Below are 14922 nucleotides of genomic sequence, written 5' to 3'. Positions count from 1 at the left end.
TTATTTCCACATCCTGACGAGAAGCTTTTGTCATGTTTTGGAATTGTCCGATTCTTCTCACTAAAGAGGAACAAGAATTTTCAAACAATAAACTTTAAGAGCACAAATGAGTAGCTCACATGAATTGAATGGAGAGGTCCTTTGCCTTCTATTTACTTTTTCTCCAAGTATGAACATGCTCTCATATTTGATCCTGTCTACAGTAATGTTCAGTTTCAATGCCCATTGTCCCTGTACTTATCTTAGGTAAGCTAATAGTTGTACAGATGCCAAAAGTGAACAATATATAAAGAGTGCATGGTGGTGCAACAGTCAATCGTAGACTGTCATTTTCCTGCTGTATTTGTGCAAATAAAGCCAATTTTCATTATTGGCATTAAACAAAATAATGCAAAGGAGGCCACGCTTAACAATTTGCAATAATGTGGTAGTGTTTGTAACTTTCTTTATCTTTAAAAATATAGAATCAAGCTTTAACCTTGACACTTCTGCTCATCATAGGGATTTCAAGTTGAAAATGTTGAATTTCACTTTAGAGAAGTCTATATCAGAATATCAATAAGAAATCCTTAATCACAGACTTCTCCCAAACATGAATAATCAGCTTTTCAGTATGACATGAGCCTCATTGTTCTTTGTTGATGCTCTGCGGAGAAAAGATTAGATGCCGACAAGTTGGTTCCGATCCCAGGAGCTCCGAGACAATATCGACAGTAAGTATTTTGGCAGCGCCGATTCTGCAGGCCGCGACGGGTTTCGTGCAAACCGGTGAGTTATGGGAGCTGTCTGTTTGACACGATGAAAGGAGGAGATTCTTTCACGTGTTCCCTTGATCTTCTCTCTCTGTACTTCCTCATGTTTCCATGTTTCGCTCCTTTTTTTCTGTTTTCTTTGGATCGCACTTTCTAATCTGTCTCCTTTTCACAGCATGCATTCAACATAGTCCCTTTGTTCTCTGCGTAATCCCCCCTTCACACCTGCAAGAAAAGGTCGTTTTAAGAAAAATGACAAAACTTTGACAACGTTTAAACAGCATGCATGGCTGGACAGTGGACACAGAAGTAGGTGGGAGTCAGGATTTTCAGTTATATATGATTTCTGCTTCAACCTGAAAATAACTGAATTAAGTTTAAAACATGTATATTAAAAAAAACTTGTAAGAAGCATATGTTTCCAAGGCAATTATAGAAATCATAACTTTTATTCTTGGTAATCCAAAACACATCTGTTAGCTCTTTTTTATTGGAACTAATTCCTACAAATAATGTGGTGGCAGAGAACTGGAAAATCCCTCTTTTAATACCACAGCAGACGACATTGTCCTCGATGTCTTAAATCACAACGTAGATTTTAATATCAATGGATATCAGTCTAGCCTGACGTGCAATACAAGAACAAACTTGTTCATACAACAGAACCTCTGTTGGTTATTTGCCTTGTGGATGATTAACATTTAATTATTCCTTAACAAAAAGAAGCCAATTGTGAGCACAGATCGCCTAGCGCCCCATGTGCAGAGGCTACAGTCCTAATCTCAGCGGCTGTGGTTTTGAGTACAACCTCGGCCCTTTGCTGCATGGCAGTCCCTGTTATCTCCACCCAACATTGCCAGTCTCTCTTCAAAATGTCCTATCCATTAAAGGCAAAGAGGCCCAAAAAATAACTAAAAAAGAAGCCAGTTGATGGAGGAACAAGTTATCTGCTGCTCAGCTTGCAGGCCCTAAGCTGCAGCAAGTGGGCTTGTAAAGTGTGCAGCCTGCCATGCCATTGTAAAGGCATTGCTTTATGTACAATGATGCAGCTAGAGATTCAAATAACAAAATGCAAGTCCACTTTGGCTCATCACTGTAGGGTTTTTGTGGCTCTTGCATGTCTGATTTTCCTACTTACATCCTCTTTTATCAGACACATATTTTCTCCAGCCAAACACTGAAGATTCACAACAGATAAGTTACTGAAGTTGGATTGAAATGATGTAAATGAACTGGTTTGTGATAATACAATTCCTGAATGAGAAGTTTCAATATACAAGTAGAAAAGATTAAATAATATCAACACCTGTTTACCACAGCAACACAAATATAAACCCCTGGGTACCCAAAATGATGAAGTCTCTTTTGTCAACCTGCAAACAATACAGAAAATGTCACTGATTTAAAATACTGTTAACAGTAACACAATAAATGATGTAATGAGGAGGATACCCTTCCATTCCATCCCAGTTATCAATAATAATCCAGTTGAAGTGTTTTGTGGTGTCTGATTCTGCACATACCCTGAACTCTTCTCTGTATTTTCGGGTGTTGTCATCATGTTGCTGCGTTTGGACATTTCTGAGTGTCAGTCGTTGTGCAGTGTAGAGCTCAAAGCAAACACTCAGCAGCTCTGGACTAAGCGACCTGATCCTTTATGTTTACATCTCTCTCTCTCTCTCTCTCTCTCTCGTGTCAGTCTGTAACAGGCACTAACACAAAATGGTGCATCTTAATGAGACGCCAACAGGTCGTCGTTATTTGTCGACCTGTGGATCGGTCTGTGTGTAGCTGCAGGTCTAACGGGACACACAGCGCGCAGATGAAGAGCGCTGCTCACAAACACATCTAACTCCTTCTTGCATGTTTTTTGCAGAGCTGTAGACATCTTTTTTTGGTCGTATCTGCTGTGAAACACTCAAAAAATAACTTCTTATTTCTTTCTTAGTGTATTGCTGTATTTCACCACCGCTGCTCTCTCTCTCTCTTGCTCACTGCTTTTAAGGGTCTAGAGGGCAGCCTACAAGCCGAACAGCGATAACGATACTTTGCTGTATCAAATTTTATTCAAAGCCCTAATGTTTCATAAACAAACAGTTGGCAGCACCTAACGTTATGCATCCTGTTGTGTATGAATGCACTTCATTAAGTTCATTATTTCTGACATGAGACTCGTAATACCAAAATTCAATCTAGAAATGTGTCTCTGCAGGTCACTTTGGTCAAGTGGTGTTTCCAGAAGTGTCCGTTAGCACCTCATGTGCACCCAACACACGTGGTCCCCACTCTGTAGTCTGAAAATGAAAAATGCTCTTCACAGAAAACCAATTTTCAACCCCCCCTCCCCCTCCCCCCCCCTTGTTTTCAGTTGGGTTTTGTTTGGTGAAAATGGAAAATGACTCTTTTTCTTCTCCTGCCTTTCTCCATTTTTATAAAATCAATCATGCGTTATTCTTTGGAGGAGCACTTTGGAGACATGACATGAAAATATGTGCGCGATCATTTTTTTTCTTTCACTCGAGAAGGAGAAGGACTTCAGAAGCGTCTCAGGTGAGAAAGCTTTTCAGGATTTAGCTTTCAAACAGCTTGAAGAGGAGAAAATGTTTGCACAACGCAAAAATGCACTCGTGGTTTCTTTTCACAATCAAACGGTTGTTGATTCTGAAAAGCCTGATTTGTAAGAAATTATAGCAATGATGATTACCATAGTATTACACTTTGAACCGCAGACAATGGGACAATACAAGGTCGGACGTTTTAATGACTTCATTCAACACGTTTACTCACTGCATCTGTCTCACACCACTCAATCTGCACTTTCTTCTGCACCTGAGACATTTCCCTCTCTTCAAAAAACTCCCACACACACACACACACACACTCAAAGTTTGGGGTGAAGCTGGAGGATTATGTTCACACTAAATCAATCAGCATCCCCTTTTTCTGACTGCCTCACCTTCTCACTTTCTGTGCATCAAAGCTCTTTGTGTCAGCGAGGAGGTGAAATCAGACAGAACCTCACAGGATGATGCTTCTTCTCAACATATTCAAGGGTTAAAGAAGTTCAAAATCAACTAGCTGACAATGAAGAAGCTTTTAAAATATCTATAGATGTTTTATGCTTGTTTTTCTTTGTTTTACATCTGCTACTTCATTTTGTTATGACAGCCCCGTCCACTCAGGGAAGCTGCTTAATCCTGTACGCACTGTGCTTACATTTTATCACTTATATTATATCATTTTGATTATAAAAAAATATATATATAATGTGACGTCAGATCCGTAGACTGTAATATTAATGGACGAAGCCTGAGTGACGTCAGACATCTTACTGCACGGGCTCTGGAGGATCATCGGCAGGAGCCGCCATGTTGGATATACTGTCTCAGCCTAACTTTCAGTCAACCGAACGGCAGGCTGAGAGCTGGAGCTGAGGCGGGTTTTAAGCCTCTTGACGAACCGTTACATCGCGCCCATCATGTCAGCTACGCGCCTAACTATAGATAACAGGTATCGTTTTCAAAATCAAAATGGAGCCGTTTAAAAAAAAAATTCACCTCCGGACAGAGTGTGCCAGTGAGGACAATAACTAATTAGACCTATTTGTTTTTTGTACCAGGCTGTAAACATGTTTATTTATGCTGTAAAAACAGCTTTTTTGCCTGTGTTGTGGATGTGACTATCTGTGTTCCTGGAGCCAGCCTCAAGCGGACACTCGACGAACTGCAGGGTTTTGGACTCCTGCATTGGCTTCATTTTTCAAGCCTGGAGGTTTGCTGCTTGGACAGATCCTGTGTTTAAAGTCTTTCATCTTCTCTGTTCTCGAGATGCGGTCTCTGGCTGAATCCACCCACCAACATCAGGACACAAACACATTTGAAGGCTTGATGAAGACTGGTGCAATGTAACTAGTAAAGGTGACGGTTGGTTTCTGGTGCTGAACTGTGAACTTGGCAAGGTTGAATTGAGTTTATTGTGTGTTGGGAATAACTCTGCTTCTTGTGCTTGCTATGAAATATAATCCTGCCACGACACTGTCTCTCAGGAAGATGTTAAATACTCGTTTACTCGTCAGACGGACCGGACGGCTCATTGGTTGTTTCACTCAGGCCCAAACATGTTTCATACGTTTTTTTTTTCCCTGAGGGAGCCCCTCCCTCTCCAACCGTTAGCCCTGCCACCGCGTGGGGGAAATGCAACAGCCCCGTCCACTCAGGGAAGCTGCTTCTAAGAACTGAGTGTCATTGCATTACTCAAGAACTTTGAGATGCATATCATTACTTGTTTAGTTATTTATCTACTTTTATCAACATGTTCAAAATGAAGGTATTAATTAATCAACTCGGTAAGAAGTGTTAGCTTCAACTTATATTACAAATTGCATTTTTACCCGAACTTTAACTGAAAGCTTGAATAGTGAATGACAGAAATGAAACAATGAGTGACTGTGCACTTGTCTAGCTCCCTCCAGCTGAATCTCCTCTAATATATTTAATCCTTTTCAAATGTCCCTAATCTTCATTTGCATTGCTTTATTTATCTTGGGAGGAGTTTCACTTCATATTGAGATTCATCCAAACTCGTTCCCAGTGGGAGCTGCACAGTTTCACCCGTCTCCCAGTGAACTGTGCTTTCCTTAAAGGAACGTTTGCAAAAGGTATGTGGCAAAGTTGTAATTCCCTAAAATTGGTTAAACTTTAAGCGGACATATGATGAAAAATCCACTTTTACAGTGTTTCTGAACATATATTTGGGTGACCTGAGTGTCTACCGACCCACAAAATGTGAAATAAACCCATCCAGTTCTTTGTGGTCTGCGTAAGTCTTACAACACAGAGAAAAGTGCTCCGTTTCAAATTTGCTCTCCTTGTGACATCACAGTGGGATTCTGGTAACAAAAAAAAAAAAAAAATCCCCTCCCCTCCCCTTGTATCTCCACCCATGGACCCCACCCCCAGCCTAGAACAAAACTTTTGCACAGGTCCGCCATTTTTATTCTTGCTACAGAGGAGTGATGTCTACCAGGAAAACTCAGGGGGGCTCATTGCATTTAAAGAGACACACACACCAAAACAGAGCGTTCTGAGAGAGCTGGTTTATACAGGGTCACAAACCTCCTCTGGTGCTTGATTCATGTTATATTTTGACCAAAGCACAGCACAGATGTTTCATTTATACCACAGGAGACTGTTTGAAAGGGTGGAAAAGGGGTATAATATGTCCTCTTTAATGATAAAAGTTAAACTAGATTTACTGATCTGAGGACTGTAATCTGACATTTCATATTCCCTGCAGGCTACAGTTTCATTAAACACTCATCAGTCATATAATGGAAAGGTAAAAGAAAAAGAAAAATGTGTCATACTGTTTTCAATTTCAATTTAACGTGCTGAGAGATTGTTGATGACTTGGCACTACTTTTTAAAGAATATAGGAGCTTTGATCGCCCTGATAGGCACTGACATGTTTAGACTTACACAATTATTAATGTCACCTCGGGAAAAAAGAAAAGATGTGTTTCATTTGAAACTCTGATTAAAAAAGTATCTGATGTGGAAAGAACTCACAAGACAACACAAAGAATCAGTCCATTAACAAAACCAGGATAGAGTTAAGGATATTTAAACGGCACGCTCTGTATTTTTCCAGAATTAGTAGAAGATTAATACTTAGTCAGAAGCTGCTGGTTATATCACAAGAAATTGAAACTTTCTACAATGTGAAGCAACCCTGACCATGACTCGTCAGGTCTAATTTTCACAACTTAACTTATTACTACAGACATTCTGAAAATGTTCCAAGGATAACAGGAATCAAGTTGTAACTTGTAACTTTTTAGGAAGGAAAACAGCTCATTACAGAAAGACACTGATAGGTTGATTCGATGGGAAACAATAACCTTTGCCAAGGCCAAGTCTTCTATGATAGGCTATGAAAATCTACAAACACAACCGCCCTATATGTCTGGAAGTACCCCTCTTAATAGCTGGATCCAGATTCCCTGCCAAAGTAAAAGGATCTATCCATGGCCCATGTTACACTCATTCGCCATGTGTCGTGAAAACATGGATAACAGGTCACTGAAGTGAATTATGCTTTTACACCACAGGTCACATCTACCCATTCACACACTGATTGTAGAGGCTGCTATGTAAAGTGACCATCAGAAGTAGCTAATCACATTCATTCGAAACTTCGAAAATATTCATGCTCCAAACAGCTCTGCTTTTGAATTTAGTAAATGAACTTCCTGATTATTGAGTCAAAATCTTGTTTTCACCCTCAACTAAAGCAGAATCTGTATCAATCCAAAAGTAAACCAAGTGAAACTGGAAGAAGACATGGAATAGTACGGCTGACAGATGGAAATGTTGTTCTCTATTTGCCAACACGTTAAAGCTGTCTAACAGATCAATTTAAAAAGTGGGCATGAGTTATGAAGTCCAATAAACCGGAGGATTAGCATACGATGGTGTTCTGAAGTGTTCTTGTGCATGTTGCTCTATGTAATTAGCAACCTGGCATGTTGTAACAGCTTTAGCCTCCTGCTGTTTCATTTTTGAACACCGTAATACCTTCAGCTCCTCTTTGTGTTCATAAAGACATGAAGCAAGCCAAAAGGGCCGAATGGAGCTCAACCAGAGGAACAAATTCAGTCTTCTGCCAGTTTGAAATTCCAAAACAGTCTTATTTTTGGGAAAATAAAAGTTTGCTTTATAGCACGTTGGCTGACAAAGAAAATGAAATTCCTCAGCACATTTGAAGAGGTATGACAAAATATCAAATTACTTTTGAACTAAACTCTTATCAGATGTTTTACTTTGTCTGTCATTGACAAAGGAACCCTGATTAAAGGATTTTGTGGTTAATTCTTTATAAAGAAACCAGATTTCCCCTGTTTGTGGACTAGAGGTCTGCAACTCGACCTAATCCCTACGGAACCAGAGGCCTGACCTCGGGCTAGGGCCGGGATGGGCTCTGTTTTTAAATACATAATTAGGCCTGGGGTCGGGTCGGGCTCCCTGCTCTTTTTCTTTCTCTTTTGGCTGCTTTAAAGTCGATGCTCCTGGCTGAAGAACTAACCTAATTCTATGTGACACACCCTCCTCATCACTCCTGAGCTGTTAATCAGGCCGGGAACAGTGACACACAAAACACAAGCGGGAGTAACACACACACACGTTCACACACTAAATTCAACACAGGGAAGCGGTACCATGTAGCAGCTGACAGCTCAGGTTCAAATCCCACCTGTAGCTCCTTTCCTACATGCCATTCCCCACTCTCTCTGTACCCAATTTCTGACTCTATCCACTGTCCAGTCTCTACAATAAAAGGCATAAAAAGCCCCCCAAAACATATATACTTTGACGAGCTGGAAAAATGTGCTTTGGATTTTATATTCCATATCATTGGAAGTGAATGTAAAAGTTGACAGAAACTTTAAAAACTTTGAGAAAATGAAACAATGACATGTTAAAACATTGTTGTCTGTGTTTTTCAGTCAGACATGAACACACAGTAATCCATCCACACAGCCTCCTCCGCTGGTCCCCATTAGTGCAGGTGGTAACAAAAAAAAGTTACTCCTGGGTGGTGACAGTTTAAATGCAGATCACGACCCAGCCTTCACTCCTGCACGGCTGCTGTCAAACTGACTGAATGCAGAACCGGGAGCGACTCATTAAACCTCCGCTCGTTGTTTATCACCGGGAGCAGCGGGGGTGGACTCTCACATTCATCACACCATTAAAACTGCATTATCAGTTTGAAAATAAATGATGTATTTTGTTATGTTACCCTTTAAAAAAAAAAAAAAGTGAACCCTGGTGATTAGTTCTCCCACAAAAATCTACCCTTTACACCTACAGTCTCATTTGTTGGCTCGTTGTTCAGGTGTCCAAGAGTTCAGAGAGATACTTCTTTGCCTGAAGAACATCAAAGATTTAAGGTGAATTTAATTTGCTATTTTATTTCTCTCACACTTTCTTGCTGTACAGTGTTGCTTTTTGGTAAGAGTATTTTCAAAGCATACTGTAAATATTTTTAAACCACCCATTTCTAGTGCCCTTTTCCTACAATACCTCCAACTCATCCAACCACTGTGTCCCCGACGGATTTACATAGTAGAATCTGATTGATCAGATTTTGCCGACCGCAGACTAATCGTGGAATGAAATTATGAAATATTCAAACATGGTCAAGAGGTTAAAGTCAGAGTCAGAAACGGCTGTGTTTAAGTCAACTAGAAAGCTAAAGCACTATCCAAGTGCATTGAAGCATTGGAGTTGTTGGAGCAATCCTGAACTGGAAAAATGGGATCATATCGGTCTTGCTCACATCGAATTTAAAACTCTGCTGCTCGCTTACAAAACCGCGACAACAACGGCCCCTCCTTAACTAAACTCCATCATACAGGTCTACACTCCTTCCTGCCCGCTACGCTCTGCCATTGAAAGGTGTCTGATCCAACCTTCTCCTCTGTCGCCCCCTGGTGGTGGAACAAACGACCAAACTCCATTCGATCTGCCTTTGCATCTTTAAGAAAAAGCTAAAGACCCAGCTCTTTCATAAATACCTACACACTTAGTGATATCGACGATGATGATGATGACGAAGGTTTTGTTTGATAATGACAGTTTTGATGCTGTGTAGAGCTCTCAAGAACAGAATGTCGATGTTGTGCTTTGCCTCTGGTCACTTTCTGTCAGCACCTGTGTGTCTGATCAGACTTAAAGCTGTTCGTCTGCACTTACTGAGGTTGTTTCCTCCTCTCTAGATCCTTGCTTGTGTTGTACTTACTATCTGATGTACGTCGCTTTGGATAAAAGTGGCTGCTAATTGAATTGTAGAAATGTAGTATTTTGAAAAAAAAACAAGAAAAAAACAAGTGTATTTCAGAATTCTCTAAAAAATATGATGTTTAATATGATGGGTTTTTTTTAAAGCGTCTGCTAAATGAATTGTAGAATATTGCAGAATTTTAAAATAATCAGACAAATCCTATTGGACTGACAAAATGTATAAAATGTCTAAAACTTTCGTTTTTGTTGTTTGTTTTGACAAAATCGAATGCAGCAGCAGCTCGACAAAAACGAATGCAGCAGCAGAAACAAAAAAAAACACTCAAGTACTTCAGTCAAGCTGCTTCATTCAAAGTGAGGAGGTGTCAAGGTTTAGTGACAAGCTGTTCAGCCTCCACTGCATTCATTAGAGTTTGAAATTGAACACTGTAGACTGCAGACATAAAGCCATTGCTGACATGTTAGAAGAGATGAAGAGAGAACATTGGAGAGGCGGGGGCGGCATTGGTAAAGTAAGTCAAGGCCTGTAAAGAGGAGGAGGAGGAGGAGAGGGGAGGAAAAGAGAAAATTCTGTGAATGAATGGGAGTATCCGCTCACCATTTTCTTCACGTGTTATACCATCCAAATATCTCTATAAGGGCACACTCACACTGGGCAATCTTCACCGTGCCCATACACGTTTGACCCCCAAAGTCCAGTTCCTTTGACTAGGGTGAGGTCTCTGGACCGTGCTCAAGCACAGTACACTTCCTTGGCACGGTTGGAAGAGGCGTACTTCTGGACGATGAGCTTACTCATGAGCGAGCACAAGCACGGGAACGCTAAGTGGACATGACATGTAATCAATCCTTGTCTAGCATAGTCGAGATACGATATATCCTGGAGTGTTAAGAGGGCTGTACATGATGTATGCACAAGAGGTAACCGTGCAAGGGTCCTGTTGAGCCTGGAGCAGTGTGAGAGCAGGATAGTGAGGGACAGCAGAGGGTGGACAATCGGGATATAGCACAGTATGGGACAACTGGGCTAGTGTGAGTGCGTCCAAAAGGGAAACTGTCTAAACAAGTATTTTGAAAACAGCTCTGGATATTTCCTGGATTGTCATGTTTTATTTATAACAAATAACGGACTCCTTGCCTGTATCACATTTCCTTCTGCAATCTCTCTTCATTGTGTAACATTTAAGAGACCACACCACCTAAAAACTTGTTTTTTAATCTGCAGCTTTTGACAGGCAGAAACAAGGGTTTAGTAATTCACAACAAATCTTGTATCACATATGTTTTTATATTATTAAATTAATTTTGTCGTAAAGCAAATTTAGATGTTCTGGGAATTCCATTTAGAAGCAGATAAAATAACCAGATGGGAATGTCTGCATGGCTTATCGAGTTAAATATAAAAGCACTGCACTTCATCACACTGATCGATAAATCCTGTAAAACCAATAAAACCATAAAGCAGGCCTGCTCAGGGATTTGTAACATCGCGCACTATGGTCTAATAAAAGCAGATAAGGAAAATCTTATATTGTAAAAAAGCATTAAACAAATCCCAGATGGTCGATACATTTTATAATACATGTTCCCTTGTATACATGTTATTCAGTTCAGACATCCTCTCACATTTTCAAGGAAAAATTAAACATTCTGAAGCAAAAAGAACCTAAAACTTTCAGGGATAAAAGCTTTAGATGAAAATAAAAAACAATTAAACGGCACATTTTCAGCGATAGTTAACAGAAGTTATTGTTGTATGAGAGGGATGCGACGCCTGATAACAGCATGTGGATGTGGAAATTATACACAAGCCTGTGGATTCAAACAGTGCTGGCCTTTGTCTTAGCACAGGAACGGGGCTGTTGGCACGGTGAGGTTGTGGGAGGAAGATTTGCTGTCAGACTCAGCGGGCCCGCTGCTTTCTAACAACACTCTCAACCGGCTGATGGAGCTCAAAGTGAGAAAAGAACAAAAGGAGGAGAGACAGAGAGATGTGGCGACAGAGACTGTATCAGCATGAAAGAGGAAACTAGGCCTGAATATAAAACTTATTAGGTGTTTAATTTGCAGTACTTCATATTAAAGAGAATGGGTTTTGCATAATCATCCATTATTGGCTATACAGAGTAGGGTGGGAGGATGATTGGGATGTCCCGATCAAGTTTTGTTTTTGTTTTTCAATATACATCCATCACACTGAATTAACAGCTTCAGATTTCTAAATGTTGCCCACTTTATGAGTGTTGTAATCCAAACACTAAGGCCCCGTGTCCACCGAGCGTTTTTCCGTGCAGAACAGCGCCGGCTGTGCGCTCAAGAGCACTCGCACAAAGTGCTGAGAATAAAAGCGCTGCACGTCCGTTCTGTCTCTATGACAATGCGCTGTGAATGTACTGTTCATTCTATTTTGGGAACTGTTTTTTGTTTTTATTTATTTATGTGCTCTTGATGTTGTTATTCTTATTACGGTAATTCTAACTACACCACTATTACTACTGTTTATTGTATTTTATGTCTTTGTAAAGCACTTTGTGGCTAATATCTGTGAAAAGTGCTACATTAATAAAATTGACTTACTTTACAACAGTCTGTTGACGATGGCAGACCCACACTGCTCCGTAACTTTTTACTGCATGTTTATTATTTGAGATTGTTTATTTTCGGTGTGGGTACAAGACGCGATCTGTAGGAGGCAAAACTTCAGGGAGTATCAAACATTTGGAAAAGAGCGCCCGTGACGTCAACAGTACGATTTTCAACTTGAGCGCTCGGAGTGGCCGCACAAAAAAAGGCAGAGTCATCGAAAAAAAGACGCTTGGCTCTTCGACATTTCTCCAGGCCGCTGGCTACTGCAAACGCTCTCTTCTCATTGATAACAATTGAAAAAAGATGTTGGCGCACGTAAAAAAAAAATGCTAGGTTGACACATGGCCTTAAGTTTCTTATATAAAATGATATATAATATTTATATGGTCTGGAAAACATTACCGCTGACATTGACCTGAAATGATCAGGTAGAAGATCAGCTAGTCTAGCTCCTCTTGGCTCAGTCAAACAATCTTTGTACAAAACCAGTCTGCAGAGAGCACACAGCCAAGTGAAATGGTTAATGTGACCACTAAAGTAAATACCAAGAAAGATTGATTGATTGACTAAATGAACACAACTTTGCTGGTAAAACCTACGACCAAATATTTACCAAATGTACTAAAAATGCTAATCTTGCATAATGTTTTGAAGTCAGCTGTAAGTACAGAATATGGTCACATATGGAGGGAAATGATTGTGTATAGAGTCGCTGCAAATATAGAAGGCTGTGGCAGAAGTAAGTTCACCGAAGAGAGGAAGGGATACATTCATTTTTAAACTTTTTTTGATTTAATCTCTAGTCCCGAAACTGCAGAAAACAACAGATCTTTTTAAATTTATTCTTAACCAAATGAACTTGTTTAACTTTAGAAATATGTGAGGTACATTTTACAACTTCAATGGACAATATATTCAGCATTGTTCACTTGTCAGCTCCAGCAAAGAATCAAATACTGTTATTAATCTTGGCAGGAATCATTTGACTTGTCTCTTTTAAGAATAGGGCAAATACTCAAACATAAAACAAATGTTTACCCTTTTCCCCACCTGAAGAGGCTGCAAGACGGATCTTGACTTTATGGAGAAGTGTAGCTTTAAAGATCGCAGCCTACAAAGGGGAGTCCCTCAGGGGAACAAAAGTCTAAATACCTTCCCAAACTCTGAGACAATCCAACATCCCAGGATCAAATGTATCAAAAACAACCCGGTCAGAGTCAAACATTTCTCAGTTTATCTTTCTAAAATCGCCTCAAACTTACAGAAATGTGGGTTTACTCAACATTTATGATACAAAAACGTCCAAGATGACAGACAGGCTGCAAATAGTGATACAGATGAGTGAGAAATGCATCAACAACACATTAATAGGGCGGCAGTATCTCAGTCTGCAGGGACTTGGGTTGGGAACCAGAGGATCGCCGGTTCAAGTCCTGGTGCGGACCAAATATGGAAGTTGGTCTGGTAGCTGGAGAGGTGCCAGATCACCTCCTGAGCACTGCAGAGGTGCCCTTGAGCAAGGCACCAAACCCCCTCCCCACCATCAGCTCAGGAGCGCCTGCTGTGGGCAGCTCCGTCACTCTGACATCTCTCCATTAGTGCATGTCCATAGGATCCTGTTTCTGCATGTGTGTGTTCATGACTTAAAGAGTGTAAAAACTGAAATTTCCCCTTGCGGGGATCAATAAAAGTAAATCTTAAATCTTAATCTGCTCTAACTTAAGATCTACCAAATGCTTGGGCTGCTAACAAGAGCAAACTGAGAAGTTTGAATTCCGATATTCAGAATTTAACCACTGGTGTTTCCATTGGTGTTCTTCATGTGAAGGATTTAGTGGTGACTGACAACCACCTGCAGGCAAATATTAAATACGACATGGTATTTCCTGAATTTATGAGCTAATAAGGAGTGCCTGAAAAGACCATAAACAGTTCAAGAGCTTTTTTTAGACGGTTAAAACACAACCAGAGGCGGGTCCATGATGACTGGTGAGGTCATCCAACCCGCCCAGGGTGATAAAAATCTTAAAGCCATCTTGTAAATTACAAGATAAATCTGTCCCACGGAGCGAGCGTATAGACAGGCCAACAAACATTTTTGTAAGAGCCAGGACAGATGTAACATTTTGGCACCTTTTCTTCAGAAATCTACGTCACAGCAAATTTTGGGCCGAGCAAATCCAAAAACTGTGACTGCCTAGAGATAAACAATTAAGTCTTTAGTGTTCAGTTTGACCACAGCCACCCTATATTTGATGGCAGTGTGAGATATGTGGTGTAAGAATTTAATGTTCTGACAATTAAAGCAGAAAGCAACTTCACATTTGTCACATGGCTTTTCCTCGGCATGTATTTTCATTTTCTCTGCGCCTGATAATATAGTGCAAAAAAGAACAAGTACAAATCAGTGATTACACTCACAAAGAGAGCAAAATGAAGGGAAATCTTGAGTAAATTAAATAATTGGATGCTTCTCAGCACATCATTGAGCAGCAGAATAAATGATTAAGGGCTTCAACTTAAGAGTAAAAACACACTTATATGCTGATGACACCGTCTTCTATGCACAAGCTCCCTCCAAACTTCAAGAGGAGCAAGAGCTTCAGGTGACTTTTCCCTCCTTACAAATTGCTTTGATGAGTTTAAAATGTTCAAAAGAGGAAGATAATGGTTTATCCAAATTGGCTTACAATAGCCATTTCATCTTCATACTTTTACTTTTGACCGTACACTCATTAAAATGGTGACCTCCTCCAAGTATTGATGACAAGTAATGACTG

Source organism: Labrus mixtus, chromosome 10 (assembly GCF_963584025.1).
Source record: "Labrus mixtus chromosome 10, fLabMix1.1, whole genome shotgun sequence".
NCBI classification, from domain to species: domain Eukaryota; kingdom Metazoa; phylum Chordata; class Actinopteri; order Labriformes; family Labridae; genus Labrus; species Labrus mixtus.
Note: the sequence above shows the minus strand (reverse complement) of the source record.